The sequence below is a fragment of the Anolis carolinensis genome, chromosome 2 (genome assembly GCF_035594765.1).
Source record: "Anolis carolinensis isolate JA03-04 chromosome 2, rAnoCar3.1.pri, whole genome shotgun sequence".
NCBI classification, from domain to species: Eukaryota; Metazoa; Chordata; class Lepidosauria; order Squamata; family Dactyloidae; genus Anolis; species Anolis carolinensis.
The window spans coordinates 298,214,698-298,230,871 of record NC_085842.1 but is presented as its reverse complement, the minus strand read 5'-3'; positions in this window follow the sequence as shown (position 1 = coordinate 298,230,871).

The following is a 16,174-nucleotide window of genomic DNA, read 5'->3' as shown; positions in this document are numbered from 1 at the left end:
GAAATCTGGTATTACGCTATTGCTGTCTCTGGCAAACAGCTTATCTAAACAGATCTGACATGATTGTACCATCTGGTTGTAGTTCTAGAGTGCTTTGCCCACATTTCTATCTCTCCACCTCCCACATCCCATGGGTAGTCAGAGTGATTAATTGGAGTGATTTATAACTCCCTGCACTCACCTCACTGGTTTGCTTCCGCCAAGGTTGCTGATCACTTTACAGTAAAAAGGTACAAATTTCAGTGTCCCAGAAGAGGAGAATGTGTGGTTAATGGTTAACACTATAGAACAAATTTCATCCTGGGCATTCATGTGTGACTGGAGTGAGAAGTTGATAAGGTCTCCATCCTACATTGTAGGTAGGTTTGAACAGGCAGCATGTACTTTTGGCCATGCCACATTTACCACACATTAGGAAAAGCAAATATGGAGATGAAAGGTTTTGAAGACACAAACAGGTCTCTAGTGGCACTTTCCCATGTTTTAAGAGTAGCACTGAAAAGCAGATGAAGGCCAGAGAGTTGGTTTGTAGGTGTTATTTGGGACTTGGACTTCCAGATTTCCATGTGGTCCATGGTCACATGATTCTCAGCTATGTTCTAGAATGATGTTACATTAGACCAGAATGGATTCCTTGCATGCTGTGCTCCTCACTTGAAACATGTAATCGTCTAAGGACACTACTGATAGTGGTTAGGGGATCTGCCACAGACAGGTGGGGTTTGGAATCCTTGCCCACCAGTTGGTTAAAAATGTAGCACCCAGATTGACACTGCCCTCTCAGACTCAGGATAGCTATCAATATTAATATTATTATTATTATTATTATTATTATTATTATTATTATTATTAAGACCCATTGGCACACATCGGATGTCATAGGAAAGCACTGCAGCTCTCTGTCAGTACCTGCTTATTGTTAAGGGGTCGAAACGAAAGGAAAACAAAAGCCTCTCATTTCCTACAAAAATGTCTTTATTCATTTTGTGTAGATGAACAGTCAAAATAAAATGACAGCACGGAGGAAACAAAGGAATAACTTTTGAGTACATCTCTAGGCAGCAACTCTCAGAACCCAACTAGCAAGCATCACCCAGTCCTTTTCATCAGCCGCCCCAAGAGTGTGGAGTGACCTGCCAGAAGAGATTCAACAGCTAAACAAGCTGTTGGATTTTTTTAAAACTTTATTTTTAATTTCAAAATAGATACATTAAAAGTGGGAGAACATTGTGGTTAATAGAAAAGTAGGAAACTAGATAGTTTAGAGAGATTCGAGGGTAGATAAGAAAAAAGTAGAAATCAAAAAATCAGAAAAAAAACCAAAAGTGGAAAAGTCATAGAATCATAGAATCATAGAATCATAGAATAGTAGAGTTGGAAGAGACCACATGGGCCATCAAGTCCAACCCCCTGCTAAGAAGCAGGAAATCTCATTCAAAGCACCCCCGACAGATGGCCATCCAGCCTCTGCTTAAAAGCCTCCAAAGAAGGAGCCTCCACCACGGCCCCGGGGAGAGAGTTCCACTGTCGAACAGCTCTCACAGTGAGGAAGTTCTTCCTGATGTTCAAGTGGAATCTCCTTTCCTGTAGTTTGAAGCCATTGTTCCGTGTCCTAGTCTGCAGGGCAGCAGAAAACAAGCTTGCTCCCTCCTCCCTATGACTTCCCTTCACGTATTTGTACGTCTAAAAGCAAAGAGTTGTTGACTTCCATCCATCTCCACATTGTCTTCGATCCATCCTGGATCTCCTCCGATTACTATTATTCCATGATTATGTTTTAGCTTCCCTGAATTTCATATCTTTCATGTTACTCTTGTCATCATCTATATGTTCTTGAGTTATATTATAATATATTTCTTTTCTTTATTAATAAAGTTCAAAAATGGTTGCCAGTCTGTACATTTCTTTGGTAAACCCTGTTGTTTCTTTATTAGATATGTTAATCTGTCCATGTTCTTGATTTCCATTAATTTTATTAACCATTGGTCTACATTCGGTACCTCTTCTTGTCTCCAATTTTTTGCATATATAATCCTCGCTGCCGTCAGCATATAATTAAGTAGGAGTTTCGTCGTTGTCTGTAAATTTTATGTCTGTTGGATTTTTTTTAATTGAATACCTATCTCTTCCGAGGAGAGGCAGGTAAGAAATATAATAATAATAATAATAATCATCATCATCATCATCATCATCTACATCATTGGTGAGCATCAAAGGCTATCCAGTGATTTGAAAGTAATATTTTGTGCTAAGCAGACTTTATCAAGCATTGTTATTCATTATTATTACAAACAACAACAACATTTTTCTAGATGGTCTCTTTGGCCTAGCAGTTTGAGAATACAGAGATAGTAGAGAACCAGGTGGGGGTATAAACTTTCCTGTTAGCAGCATGTTTGTACTTGTCCTCATACCAATCACAATGATCAATATGTCTTGCTTGCATAATTCAATATTCTATGTTTAGTTCTGCTTTCTATAACCCCAGAGAACATCTTGCAATTGCCTTGACCCAAACCATGGGAATTTATAGGGCTGTATCAGCTGATGTGAGAGAGTTCAGCTGAAGGATTGTGACTGCTGTAGACCACCTATTTGCACAGACCACAGGCTGCATTGATTGCATAGAATGATAGAGCTGGAAGAAATCACAAGAGCTACAGTCCAGCCAATAAACTTTATTTGCCACCTATAAACATTATTTTACAGCTGCAGTCAGTTTTCTGTATTGAAGCAAGTTCTAAAAAAACTGCAGCAGCTTAGAAAAAGCTGTTTCTACTTGTTCAGAGAGCAATCAAATTACATTTAAGGAAGTTATATAGAAAAAGCTGCCCAAACTGGTTCTCCCATTCTGTTTCCTACCTTCTTTATTTCAAAAGGAACTTAACTCCGTCCCATCTTCCAAAACATTTACATTTCCTCCACTGACCTACCAGCCTCCTTTTGAAGTCTGAAAATGAGGCAGGGATTGTGATGGGGAAAATTTGGCTCAGCACTTTGGAAAAAAAATACTTTACAAAACAGAAGTACTCAGTTTCTACTCATCTCTAATTGGTAAATCAGGGATTCTGTATTTACTTTACAACATGGGTACAGTAGCACGAGCCCAACCATGTGTTTAAGTGCAGAATTGAACTCCAACCCTCAAAGGTAATGTGTGGTGCTTAAAGTACAGATAATTTGGCCCACTTTCTCCCTTTGCCAACATGTGGCTTAAATTTCCAACCTGATTTGTCATCTGTTCAGGCAGAGCCTGTGCAGGTGGCAAATTGAGGCAGAGGCAGCACGCCGCAGCGGACATCATTAGCCCATGGCAGGCTGCCCGGTTGTCACTTGTCAGCCTGCCAATGAGTCTTGTCAGAACTTCCAGTCTGAGTAAAGAAGGACAGTTTCTCTAGGGATCAAAATATTTTGTTTCTTATGTTCCAGACCTGGATAATTTACTGAAGAAAGTAAGAAGTAAGAGATGGAAGGAAGAAAGAGATGTACTGTACTCCTGAAATAAATGTTAGAATCTATTTCAATGTGCTCTAAGTGCTGTGTATTTGTATATGTGTGTAATATTACTCTATGTCTTGTTCAGTCACAGATGGAGAACTTATAGCCCTCTACATGTTGTTTCTACCATTATTCCTTATCATTGTATATATGCTGGCAAGAACTGATAGAAGTTGTTTTCTGGCAACATCTGGACAAAAACAGGTTATTTATCAATAGAGATGATGAATCCACCCTTCTGTTTTATTATGAAATTTAGAGGAGCTAACTATGGTTCTGAACCTAATTGTCAAAATAGACTCAAAACTTTGGATAGATCTTTTAATTTTCAGATTAAGGAACAGAATGTATACTCTCTACCCCACTAAAATGGAAACAACTTGCTGCCACTTCCTGCCACAGACCATAATAATAATAATCATCATCATCATCATCATCATCATCTTCTTCTTCTTCTTCTTCTTCTTCTTCTTCTTCTTCTTCTTCTTCTTCTTCTTCTTTATTTTTGTATCCTGCCTCCATCTCCCCGAAGGGACTTGGGGTGGCTAACATGGGGCCAAGCCCAAACAATTACAATAAAACAAAACAAAATACATACAAGACACACAACAACATCCAATAAAAATCCTTATACAATAACATATTAAAACAAAACATAATAACAATAGCATAATAAAACATAGTATAAAAACAGGAGGCCATGTAAAATTGCTATCTGCCTGAACTTAAGAGACCTAACATCTGATTCTATCCTAATGTATATCACTCAGCTAATGAAAAATTCAAATATTAGTGCTGATGTTAATGAATTAATTTCCCAGTTTCTAGCATTCAGTATCATTGAATTATACCTAATATCCCAAGCCTTGGTTGCTTTCCTTTTCATTATCCCTGTCTATATAAATCCTTCATGAAAGGGTTTCTTTCTAATATTTGAAAAACTTCTGCTGCTATTACTACTGATGAAAGAAAGTTTTAGAAAAAAAGATCATTCTTTTAAAATGATGCTTTTAGGTGTTTTCCTTTTAAAATAAAGGTGTCTATCAGTCATTGCATTTTAAAATCCACTGTCTTACTTATTTAGAGCAACCTTCTGTCTATCAAGAAGGTTTAAACAAATATTTGCAACCATTAATCAAAGATGTGTTTCAGCCTTGGACATTTCTTTTCTTCAAACATAGAATATAGCAGAGGAATATAAATGGGAAATCTACAAAACAAGATCCCTTTTCTCTTCCCTTTCTTCGGGAAAATAAATTGGCCGGGTAAGCAAATCAATAGAGTGCCTGACAAGAAAATAGCAAGCACATAAGAAGAATCTCTCAGTGTTACATTGCCCCTTTCTTCTCTTTTGTGAGATGAGGTAAAAATCACCTTTTAATTTGCTCATGGAAAATGTTTCATATCATGTATTGGGCTTTCCTGCGTACATTCTTACATTCTTCTGTTTTCCTCATTTAGATACTTGACCTCAGTATCTTCTTTATTATTATTTTTCCCATGTCAGGAGTGACTTGAGAAACTGCAAATCACTTCTGGTGTGAGAGAATTGGCCGTCTGCAAGGACATTGCCTAGGGGACACCCAGATGTTTTGATGTTTTACCATCCTTGTGGAAGGCTTCTCTCATGTCCCCACATGTGGAGCTGTAGCTCTCCTCAGATTCAAACTGAGAAACTTCAGGTCAGCAATCCAACCTTCAGGTCAGCAGTCCTGCTGGCACAAGAAGTTATGATGGATGGAGAGAAAGAATCTGACAGGTAAATGGAGATTTCATCATCATTCCTTCCACTATGAGCTATACACTACTTTTGAATATTCAAAAAAGCTTTTTAAAAGCCTGATTCCTACAATAGCAGCCTTGTAAAGTAAATTAAGTCTTATTGTTTCCATACCTCAGGAAGAAAATAATATTATGCCGAAGATTGTAGTCCTACGTTCTTGGGAACCTGTCATTCACCATGTTGTTAGATTCCAACGCTTGTCTGCTCCAGTCATTATTCTGCCCAACCAGAGAAACATGGCAAGGTGAGTCCCTTTTCTGGGCTCTAATGACAGGAGGCATAAGTAAGTTATGTCCTAGCACTTGGACGCCCCCACTCATCATCTTGACATTGGACCATTCAACCCACTCTCCTGCCTCTGATACAGAGTAAGTTCACTGGCTTCTTCAGGGCCAGATAGGATTTCTTTATCCCTTTCTATAATTTTTGCTTATACTACTACTAGGGAAAGTGCTAATTTGCCAGACTGGAATCTTAAATAGGTTACCACTTGGCAAGTATTGGGAGAGGAAAAACACCTGTGGCACACATATGGTATATATCAGGGGTCCCCAAACTTTTTAAACAGGGGGCCAGTTCACGATCCTTCGGACCATTGGAGGGCTGGACTATAGTTGGCCACCGAGCAATAACAACAACAACAACAACAACAACAACAACAACAACAACAACAACAACAAAGAGTGTTGAAAGAGACCCTTTGGGCCATTGAGTCCAATCCCCTTCTGCCTTTGTGCACCAAAAGCACAAGCAAAGCACCCCTGACAGATGGCCACCCAGCCTCAATGTATAATAATAATAATAATAATAATAATAATAATAATAATAATAATAAAGAGGGTTGGAAAAGACCCCTTGGGCCATTTAGTCCAACCCCCTTCTGCCTTTGTGCACCAAAAGCACAAGCAAAGCACCCCTGACAGATGGCCACCCAGCCTCAATGTTAAGGAGGAGGAGGAGGAGGAGGAGGAGGAGGAGGAGGAGGAGGAGGAGGGTGGAAGAGAAGAAGAGACCCCTTGGGTCATTTAGCCCAACCCCCTTCTGCCCTTGTGCCGTGGGGGCCAGATAAATGGCTTCGATGGGCCGCATCTGGCCCCCAGGCCTTAGTTTGGGTACCCCTGGTATATATGAATAAAAACATGTACACATACTAAGAACTAAAAAAAAAGTGGATCAATAGATATTTCTGAATTTCTACCATGCCCCATCCACATTTGCACAGAAAAACAGTATGCCCCACTGGGTTTATTAAAATTTATAGAAACTACTAGCTGTGCCCAGCCACGCATTGCTGTGGCGAAGTATGGTGGTATGGGAAATAAAGTATTGAGGTATTGGTGGTAGTTAAGGTAAAGGGTAAAGGTTTTCCCCTGACAGAGCTTAGCCTTCTAACTGGCAGCAATTGGATAAAAACAATTATTCTTCTCCCTCTAATTAGGACTTTATTTTTCTTTTCTTTTTGTTGTATCAACCTAGAGGCGTGGATGATGGGTTGTGTTGTCAAATTTTGAGGTTGGGAGGCCTGTAGTTTTGTTGTTTTGTGGGTCGCCGTGATGCCATTACTCATTTATATATAGATAGGTGATTATTATAGCAAGAGTAAGGAATTATTTAATTCTCCAAATGCTGGACTACAGATCCCACCATAGAATTGTAGCTCAATCCCATGAAATAAAGAGACCACATTTAAAAAGTTGGATTGAAATGTAGGTGACTTTATTTAAAATGTTACCTGTGTTTTCCTTTGTGATGTGCAAAGGAGATGCAACAACCCCACAGCCCAATTGGCTTCTTCAGGCCCCATGAGCCCAGAGAAGCAAAGAGGGCACCCACCCCCTCCCTAACCTCTGCCCCCAAAGCCTTAAAAATAAAGAAACACTTACCGGGTCGCCACTAGGCCTCTCTGCAGGCTTCCTGGAGCATACCAATGACATGGCAGGAGGGGCACATCCCGTCTCCCTCCACCACACACACATCTTGTGGAGTGTCATTGGTACGTTCCAGGAAGCCTGCAGGGAGGTCTAATAGTCACCCTGTAAGTTTTCCTTTATTTTAAAGGCTTTTAGGGGAGGTTGAGTGGCCCCATGCCAGCTGACATGGAGACAACCACCAGAAAAGCCCACTTCTTTTGGGCACCCATGGGGACAGCAATGCAGGTGGAAACAGATTTCTTTAACCCAATTTCACCCGCAATAAATTGCTATCTGGAAGCACCCTTAGTTGGCACCAGCTGGGGCAGTTGGTTTCTCCCAGACTTTCTCCCCAGCTTCTCCTGGGTGAAAACAGTTGAGTCCCTAAGAGAAACATCTGGCTTGCTCCTATGTCTGCCATCTTCTGGAAGACCAATCTGAGGTTTGTTACCCTCAAGTCACACAAATTCTCATGAGGGTGAAACTGCCTGATGCCAACCTCAAGGGTAGTATGTTTGCCCACATGACATTCAGAGGTGGTTCCTTACCATTCCGCATCAAACCGGATGGTCCTAGGAATCTTTTTCTACTGTATGATTCTAACTTCAAGTTTTATTACAGTGTAGGGTCTAATAGGCTTCCAACATTAATTTCAGAATGGATAAATTGTGAGCAAAGGACTACAAAATTTCCAGTTATAAGGAAGTTGAAAATTTCTGATTTAAATACTTCCTGTTTGGCCAATTTCCAGCTTGCCTTCTTTTCATGACTTTCTGATGACATTGGTGTTGCATAGCTTTTCCAGCTTCCTACACATATTGATTACTTTTCAACCTGATGCCTTTTTTTTTGACACGCTTCAGTATTTAGCTCTGCAAATAACACACTTTTTTTTTTGCAAAGTCATTCCTGGTGGATTTCCACTGACTTTGCATTAGAAAAAAGATATATTGTGACATCTGTTTTTTTCTAAGCCTCCCATCAGTGATTTAGTGTTAATAAAGTGAGAGGTGAGACTCTAATGGATAGCAAGACTCTATTGATGTGGAATAAAAAACTTCCTTAATGCTGGATAGAAACTGGGAACAAAGTAGGGTTTATTTCTGGTGGCAGGAACCCCCCCTGAAGTTTGGATTGCCTTGCCTGTTGCACTACAATGACATGAGTTGGTAGTGGTTCTTCTTGGTATCATATTTCATGCTGCTGCCAGAACACAACCATTTTTCCTTTCATTACAATGCAGCCAATAACTGGAAGCATGATTCCTGACTTATTGGGAGGCAAATTTGCAGTTTGGGAGCAAGACAAAGCATTGGCATCATGTCGACAATGCCCTCAATTGGATTTCCCCTTCTCTGAATTCTGCACAGTTTGCATGTGCTCTGGGAAAGGCAGGAACCATCAGCTAATATATTGGGTAGTGTGTGGAACTGAAGTGACAAAATTGATTCTCATTTGGGGGCTGGGATATATAAGGAAGTACCTAGGCTCTGTTTTCTTTGGAACTTTGTTTCTCCCACTGTCCCTGCAAGTGGGAATTGTACTACATATTTAATCTTTTTGTCACAATTTAACAGGCAGTATTCATGAGATTGGGATCCAGGAAGGAGGAATACAGATGTTGTCAGGACCAAATAAAGGGTGCAGGGTCTTCTTACATGTTTGGAAGTTTAGGCAACATGGGCCATGTCCAGGTCAAAGGAGTGTTGGTTTGTCACATCCTCAAGTGACAGAGGATCCATATGGTGGTGTCCACCCTGTAGAATGCCAGACCTGTCACCTCTGATGTCATCAGTCAAATGGGTCAGATGTTAGTTCATCAGCCAACAGGTGGGTTAGTCATTGGCTAAATCTGGACCCATGTTGATACCAACTTTATGTACAACTTTAATCAAAAAAGTTGTGATATTACTTTGTTCAGCTATATATCACATGGATATCATATGTAAATTGCCCTTGGATCTGCATATAGTTTCCCCTCCTTTCTTCATATTTTCAAAGAACAGAAAGCAATGTTTGGAAGCACTCTTCAAATAGCAAAAAGCAGCTTATAAATGCTGAAAATAAATAATAAAATATATTTAGTTTTTAAATCATGTTGAAACTTAATTTTCTTGTCACTCTTTTTTTCTCTCTCTTGCTTTCTGCTTTTGACTTTGCATAGTTACTTTATTGTTATTGTGTCAGAAAGAAAGAAAGAAAGAAAGAAAGAAAGAAAGAAAGAAAGATCAAAAACTTTCACATTGCACATACCAAACAATACAACTCTATCAGTCTGTGTGTATTAAACATATAGCCCCTCATATTGCAAGCATTTTTTTCAAATGTATTACATAGGAGATGTTTTACTGCTAGAGAAATATGGAAACCCTGCAGCTCCATGACTATCATTTTTGCAAAGCTATTCACACATGGACAAAGTGGGAAACCCTCTTACCAACATAAGTGTGGAAATTTAATTTTAACATCAACATTCCTCTGTTGTTCAAGGTGTCAGCACTATGGCAATCAGGGTTAAAGGAAAAGGTTAGTTCAAAGGCAAATTGCAATAATAAATATCAAGTGCGGATTACAAAAACAGTGATTTGTTGAAATAACACTCCAGTATCAAGTTACCCTCTGGATTGTTTCTTTTTAAACATTGAACAAATTCCTACTGTTAGTACAGAGTAAAGTACATTGACTTGAGTAGCTTTGGGTCTCGGTCCAGACACTTTGGATCTCAGTTATGAGAGAAAAGTGGGACAGTAATCTATTGAGTGGGCAGAAGAGACCACCATCCACCCTCTGTAGCCCACCAAAATTAGACAAACACAAGATGTTGGGATAACCAAAAGCCACAACTTGTGGCTTTTGAGTCCCCCTTCGGGGATGAGAAGGCAGGATAGAAATGCTGTAATAAATAAATAAATAAATAAATAAACTTGTTTATTTGTTACTGTGAAACCAAGTTTGGAAGCCACACATGGGCCCTGGATCAGGAATCAGACAGCCCGATGCCACTTAACAATAATAGGGTTTCCAACCACTTCCGACCTGGGACACCAGTACTGCCACATCCATAATAAGTCACCTGAATGGCCCCCACATATACCAAAAGGCAAGTATGTAAACCAGATCCAGGGCCCATGTAAAACATCCCAAGTTGTGATGAAAGAGCAGGACTGTGAAAGAACAATAACAGCACACAAGGTTAAATGACTACAGAGTGGAAGGGAGGGGGCAGCTCAGAGGCAACTGGCCATAGAGCTGACATGCTGCCTCTTTTATCCACAGCAACAGGTCAAAGCAGTCCTGAACTTTGGCTAATCAGGGTACAGAGCAGAGCAGAGCTGGCTGGCTAAAATACGCCAAGAACATGCAGGGCACAAGGGGCTCCTGGGAAGAAGGAGCCCCAGGAAAAGATGATGGGCAGGGGAGCGCCATCCACCACAATGCCCCTGCGTGGTGAGTCAGAGAGGGCATCGATTGAATTAACAGGTCTTCTTTTATTAGAACTAAACAACAGGATTCTAGCTACTGCTTATTAAAAAGAAGGAATGCTTGACTAATGCATGAGTCTTAGGTGGAGATTACATTGAAGTGAAACTTGAATTTTAAAATGCAACGAACCAGCCCTTCACAAGTCTAGAATTTTAATATGTGTTGTGTTTGCATGTCCTTGTTAACTTGTCTGGCCTTTTTGTTTTGGATGTCAGAGTTCCATTTCTGCTCAACTGAAGTTTTAAGTTGATACAATGCTAGAAATCTGGGCACTAAAAGAAAATTTCAAGGTGGGGGCAGATTTTTAATTAGGAAGGTAATGCCTTTATTTTGATCCCCTCTCCCCATTTTTACCCCAGCATACATCCATGATAAAATGATACCATTCAAAGTTTTGATCAGTGCATCTCAAAAAGGATATTGTAAAGCTGGTAAATGCTGAAAAGAATAAAACTAAAATAATCATTTCTCTCATAAGTTACAGCATTTGAAAAAATTTAGTTTAGAAGAAAAAGTCGATTTATAAAAGCTGACTAGCATGGAGAAAGTGGATAGAAAATATCTTCCTCTCTTATAGAACTAGAAGTTATCTAATGAAGTTGAGTTATGAGAGATTCAGGGCAGAATGCAGAGCAATCTGGTTTCTTTAACTTGTTTGTTCTATAACCACCTCATTTGAGGGTATTTCACATTGTCAATTGAGATATTTTATTTCAGAGAGTAAGATTGCTAATGCCAATTATACATATGAGACATTATGGGATGACAAAGAGTTATGGGGCTATGCCATTAGCAGCACTTGCCATAATGACATGAGAAATGAATTTTGTGTCCAGTGAGTATTGGTAATGCTACATACTAACAGCACGTCAATTCAATTATGCTTCTTTTTCACTGCTTTTCAGAGGAATCCCTGATGAATGTAGCAAGGATGTAATGTAAAGCCTATAAAGATCTTCATCTCTGTCAAGCAAATATTTAGTACTTGCTTTTTTGACTTTAAATAAGTCTATATACTCTTTTGACTTGGAAGGAAAATACATGCTAATATAAGGTCAAGTATTCCATGAGAGTTGAAAATCTGAACAGCACCAGATTCACTAAATTTGGTTTAGGGAAAAGCCTACTTACTGACAGACTGCCAAATAATCCCAGAATGTGGCTATTGAGGAGGGGAAATAAATAAGGGCATTAACCCACCAAAAGATAATTCCCCCCATTAAGTTTTCCTTCACTCCACTCTTCACTCTTTATGGTTTTTATTGTCAGTCACTGTGAATTAAACTCGGATACAAGCTGACACGGGTGGGGAGTTATTTCACCCACCTACTAATTGGTCTAGATTACTGAGTTTCTTGAGTCCTCTTCCATTGCTTTTTTCTTGCTTAATGTTTCAATTCTTTTATTGTGACTGTATAGGCATTATGTTTTTCTGTTACAGCCTCTGTGGTATAGTGAAGACACTGAACGATTCTGGATGTATGGGCCTGGTTAGGTCTGGTTGTAGGATGATGTGAAGGATCCTGAATAGTAGACTTCTAGGCTGCAGATCAACATGGGGGCTGCTAATATGTCTCACATCAAGATGATAGCATAAACCCTCAAAACTGGGAAACCTGAGCCCCTTCAGCATATAGGTTAGGGTAAACTAACAGGCAGATTGCTACATTGCTGACTCCTATGCCAGGGTGGGCAACTGCAGTGGGGCTGCAGGTCATGTTCAGGCATGTGGACTTCTCAGTGGACACATTCTTTTTTTTAAAAAAAAGAAATGGTGGCTTGCCTATTAACTTTTCAGGGAGTAGTGGTGGGAATATCTGGATGGACCAATAAGATTTCTATTTAACTGAGTAGAGCTAAGAGAATTTACAGCAGGGATCTGTTGACAAAGATAATTTAAAATAGCAATTCGGGCAAGATGGGTGGAAGGAAGAGTGAGAGGTGAATGACAGGTTTTCTGTTCTAGGGGACTGAGCATAAGAGAATTTAAAACATGGATCTTTTGAAGGGAGTTGATCAATATGCATTTAAAGCAGAGATTCAAGCAAGAGGGGATAGAAGAAGGAGTGGAAGAGTTTGAAGGGACTGCGTGAAGATGGACAGCAAGGAAGTTAAGCAGGAATAACTGTGAGTAGATGGAGGGAGGGTGAGTAATTATGGGATAGGAGTGGTGGTTGCCACACCAAAGAGGGACTTGTTTATGTCAAGGTGTTGCAAGCGATTCTGGCTATTTCAAGTAGTGAGGGTCTCTCAGCTTTTCCAGGTGAAGTATGGGAGTCTGGCAGCCTGAACTTTGTCCATCCCTGCTCTATGCCATCTCAAGCTGTGTGTGCTCTGGCCAATAAAAGATCATGGTCATTTTGACACACAATAAGAACCTACATTCTACCTTCTCTGATCTGTCTTCTGCTCTACCTTCTCTTCATTAGTGAAGTTATTATAAACATTTTTGAGATCAATTGGTTATTCTTAATAATTTAAGGACTTCAATGAAATGTTTTATTGTGTTATTTTATTTTTATTATTGCCTTATAGTTTCTTTATTTGATTTTAAGATATCTTGTGGGTTGCTATATCATAAGCAACTTTGGGATGTTGAGAATGAAAAGACATGAAGAAATTTCTTAGTCAATTTAAACTGTACTGGATTTTCTTCACAATTGTTCACTGTATACTCATATTCCGTTTCCGTATATCTTTAGCAGATGGACAGAGCTGGTCTACTGTTGTGGTTAAGTGCAAAATTATGAGCTTGGAACCACTATGTCTCACCTGCATAAGTAATTGGTAAAATAGTACTTAATTCTTTTAAAAGGTTCTAGGGAATATTGGATATTATTCATTAAGCACATAGGAAAAATAGTATTCTAGCTATAACAGTTCTGAAGTCCCCACCACAAAGTCAAATGTGTATACTTTTTTAAAAATCACGTCTTGCACAATGTGTTACATTCTGTGCAAAAATGTCCCTAATTTCTTTTCACTTTGTAAAGGCAAGACATACAGTAAGCTAAAAAGAACATGTAGGTTAATCACAAAGATACAGAAAAACTATCCAGTGACAGTTTGTCAAAGATACACACAAACTACTTTTTAATACCATCTGCATCTGTTTTGTTGTTATTGTTGTCATTTTGTTTCAATGTCACAAGCTGCCTTGTTTCTGAGGAAAAAACAGAAAATAACTGAAATTATATTTAAATTTTTCACATGTATAGAAATTAGCAAAAATGTTCTACAAAAGGGAAATTTATTAATGCAAAGATAAGGGTAGGTCTTTTTAAGATATTCATTTCACACTGAGTGGTGCCGGAAGACAAGGATGGTGGTTCACGGGTGGGGGGAGGGTGGGGGGTTTGAGGGAATGGTTTATCTTTATTATGTGTTCTCTTTTGATGTTTTTTCTTACATTCTGTATGTCATTAACACACTTAATAAAAAACTTAAAAATTAAAAACAAATGGTTGCACAAAAAGTGTACATTATCTCTGAGACAGGCAACAATAAAATTCTCACCTACTCTTCACAACAAGGTTTTTTTTTTGCATATTCTCATTTAGCACATGAAGAAAATAATGTTAAGATTTGAAACCTTTGCCAAGGATACGCATTTTTCTCCTTTCTATTTTCTATCAAAGCTAAAATTCAACTCAAATTAGCTTCTCAACAATCTATAAAGCAAACATTTTTTTAAAAAAAAAATCCACATCCCCAGAATGAAGACATAGGACAATAACATGGATCTAAATCAGGCCACATCTTTGTTGAAGGAAGCATTAAAAACTGAATTCAAAATTTTAAAAGATAAAATTCTAGTAAGAATAACAACTTGGGTTTCTGTAACCAAACTGAAGTTTTCTTCTCCCTTTTTCTCCCACCATCCCCTTTCTTTAACGAGAAAAGTTTGTTTGTTCTCATGGGAACTCTTTCTAGCACAGTTTGACTCCATTTATATGAAAGAAAATAGCTAGAGTGAAATACTTCCTATACTTCATAGTTTTCTCTGTTGGATACAAATTTCTTTTATTGTTTTTAGCATTTTTTTCATCTGTGAATTGTAATACCTTGCTCATACATGTTGCACATAACCAATCCCATTCTGTTGTCCAAATAACAGAATACTTAAAGTAAAACAAAAATCCAGCTATATTGGTTTCCATGCACTATCAGATATATCTACTCTGAACACCTGCAGGTTCAGTATCCCTTACTTGAAATGATTGGAACCAGAAGTCTTTTGGATTTATTTCAGATGTTGAAACACCTTTATTTACATATACATACATAATTAAATATCTTGAAGATGGGACCCAAATCTAAACATGAAATTCATTTATGTTTTGTATGCATCTTATACACAAAGGATATTTTATACATTATTTTATATAATTTTGTGCAAATTAAGTTAATTAAATGCATATTACTTCTTTTGTAAAAGCAATGGAAATAGTGGGAAAACACGTTTAACCAGAGGTGCCCCTGCCAAATTCAAACTGTTGGAGGAAACGGCCGCAAAAACTGTCTTGTAACACCGCCTTCCTTCACCTCTATTTCATTCTCCTCTTCCTCCTTTTTTCATGAGGGCTTCAACTGGATTTTCAAGCAGAAAATCAATATTGTGGAGGATTTTGTAGCATTCTTCACTGCCTACCTACAAAAGTGTTGAGGTATAAATAACTAAAGGGGACGAAAGCAACCTGACATATCAGTGTGACTTCCTCACTTCATCCCTTTCTACACCTTTCTTCTCACCTGCTCTCATGCCTAGATTTTGAGAGATTTTGTAGACATGAACTTTCTTTCTGCCTTTTGCCAGACTAGTTGAATGGTAGGAAGCAGGCCTGTAGCCGAGGGGGGGGGGGTTAGGGGTTCAACCCCCTCCCCCCAAAATTTTTCAGGTTAAAAAAACCTGATTTACTCATGAATTTTAACTGGTTAGCCAAATCCCCATGCTAAGTCTATGAGATGCAAAAAATTAAGAGTCCCTTTAGGGGTTCAACCCCCCCCCCCCCAAAAAAAAATTTTCAAAACCTCTCCCAAGAATTTTTTCTGGCTATGGCCCTGGTAGGAAGGGAAACAGTCTGGGATTGAACTGGTCTATGTGGTGGAAGAGGATTTTAGTGCCTTCCAACCCAAATGACCTATACTACCTTTCCCAAGACCTGTTGCAAGACAGTTGCCTAAGAAATTCCCATTATGGCACATTTTCTGAGCACAACATCATGAAGACCACTTTAAAATGCAAAGGGCTAAAATGCATACAACTGCAAAATAAGCACAATCATGCTTTAGTCAATAAGGGAAATGTGTACAAACAGGCATACATTAAGGGATGCACATAAATAATATGTGCATACAGATTTCCATTAGTGAGGAAAAAACATAGTGTGCTATAAACGGAAGCATAGAAAGTATGGGAAAGGAATGCAAATAGAATTGATCAAAACTAACTCTGAGTTTTTCATATCACTAATTGTGATGCACAGCAGATACTTTGCTA